We start from the raw sequence: 2,560 nt of genomic DNA on the forward strand, positions 1-2,560 counted from the left end.
AACTTGCACGAAAAGAAAATGCAAATGCAGTCGTATTTTTTATGGTGATCCTATATAGCCGCGGCTGCTGAATTTTCAATGAGAGCAAAATGCAAGAACGCCCATGTTCCGTGCATTGGGTGCACGCTAAGAAACACCAGTTAGCCAAAAATTAATCCGGAGTCCCCCACTACGGCATGCCTCATAATCATATTGTGGTTTCACTGTTTCACTAAACTGAGCCCATCCCTTATTTAATACTCTGTCTCTGGGGGCTTTGAGGCCTGTGGCGCAGATAATTCTTGGTGGGCATATAAAGAGTGGAGTGCCGGTTCAGTGTTCCTACAAAACAATGTCTGGTTATTTTTATTACGCCGTCATCTTGAGTACTAAAATAATTTTGTACTTTGTTTTTTTTTTTTACCATACGTACCCAATCCCTCGTCATCATCATCAGCCTGTTTTTCTGTCCACTGCAAGACGAGCCGTGTTTTGAGGCAACAACAACAACAAGACGAAGGCCTTTCCCAGCGATCTCCAATTATCCCTCTCTTTCGCTAGGTGATTCCAACTTGTGCCTGCAAATTTCCCTATTTTATCACTCCACCTAATTTTCTGCGGTCCTCGACTGCGCTTCCTTTCCCTTGACACCCATTCTGCAACTCTAATCGCCCACCCGTTATCTACATACACCCTACGCATTTCATGGCCTGCCCAGCTCCATTTTTTTTTTCTTGTCAACTAGAATATCGGCTATCCCTTTTGTTCTCTCATCCACATCGCTCTCTCCCAGTCTCTTAACGTTACGCCTAACATTTTTCGTTCCATCGCTCTTTGCGCGGTACTTGTTCTCGAGCTTCTTTGTTAACCTTCAAGTTTCTGCCCCAAATGTTGGCACCGGTAGAATGCAATGACTGTGCACTTTTATTTTCAACAATGTTATCCCAGTCATGATCTGGGTAATGCCTGGGTAATCCCATTATCATCCCCCATTGTGACCCTCTTTCTTCCCCTCTTTCCCTTCCCTTACGTAGAGTAGCAGGCCAGATGCTACGTATTCCGGCCGACCTCTCTGCATTTTCAAATCAATAAACTACTTCTACTTGGTAATGCCTGCCGTGTGCAATCCAATCTATTTTTTCGTTCTTATGATTAGGGTTCCCTGTGAGTAATTGAACTAGATAAGCGTACTTCTGCACCCGATCGCTCATTGGCGAACAAATGAATGGAATATTTTAAGTGATAACTTCAGGTTTGATATGAAATATAATGTGGAAATGCGAAATTGCACTCCAAAAGAGCAGCAACAGCAAGCATATGTACTGATTAATGAAAAGTAGATTCTCACCTTTAGTGTCCCCCGTCACTGTAGTAGACGGAGTTATTAAGCATCGTATATTGTGTGATCCTTCCATGAGGCAACCACTCACTTCAGAAACTACCCCACTGTGTATGAGCTGTCATTTATGAATAAATGTCGAGCTGTACCAATACTGTACCGGTCAAAATTTCATTTTTTTGGCTTAAGCCTCTTTCACGTGGTGCGCTTTTTTACTGAGTTTCCGGGGCTTGGATCTGCGGATACTGCGTTTCCGGAGCTTGGATGCGGACGATTTTACGAATATTTCGTCAACGTTTACGAAAACCGAATTCTGTTCGCGAAGAACTTTCGCTTGTCGGTCTCCGAGCATACCTTTCGAAGTCTTTAATACTCGCTGGGATCTGAAGACTGTGCGTTGCTTGTCAATTTGGGCTGCTGCAATTCTTCTGCAGCTTGTGTGCAGAGTTTGTTGGTAAACCGTCGTTAGTCGCGCACGTGTCCTTCAAAAGGCATATACTCCGGGCCAACTAGCACAATGCGTGCTCTTCTTCCACCTCCCACCCGTCCGAAAAGTTACCATGTGTGCATGTCTGTTGTCATGTATTGCTTCCCCGCTCACGCCGCGCGGCCAACTTTGCAAGCAAAACTTCAGCGCCTTTGAACACTGAAAAAATCCGTGCATGTAGGGGCCCGAGATAATGTAGACACCTGTGACGTCGCACCGGTGAAGTAGCTAGCGAAACCGCGCGATGTGCACCAGACACCGATTGCCGCCCCCCCCCCCCTCCCCCTCTCTCAATTTAGGACTTGCTATTCATTCACTAAACTGACCTTGGGAAATGGCTTGATAATCTCGCTCCCGTGATAGTCTTGCTGCCTAAATGAGCTATAACGGCATGCCAACACGTAACGCTTGGCGCAAAGCTATATCGAGCAATCCCGAACCATGTCTGAAGCCCCTAACAACGGGACTAGCAGTTCATCGTCACACACAATCAACCCCTTATGTCTGCAAGAACCAAAATTCTGATGCATGTGTTCCCGGTTAACCAACAAGAAACAGCTGCCACCAAATTAACATCGAGAGCTTTAAATATTGTGCTGTCGCGATTTATTTGGGGTTCAAGTTATTTTGTCAAAATAAAGTGTTGCTTCTCCTGCATAGGCCCGGCAAAGGCCGGCAGCATAGTATGAGCAGAAGCCTTTCAATACATGTTAAATAAAGGACTCTGATATAAGTAGTAACACTAAGATCGGTGC

Source organism: Dermacentor silvarum, chromosome 11, assembly GCF_013339745.2.
Source record: "Dermacentor silvarum isolate Dsil-2018 chromosome 11, BIME_Dsil_1.4, whole genome shotgun sequence".
Taxonomy (NCBI): Eukaryota; Metazoa; Arthropoda; class Arachnida; order Ixodida; family Ixodidae; genus Dermacentor; species Dermacentor silvarum.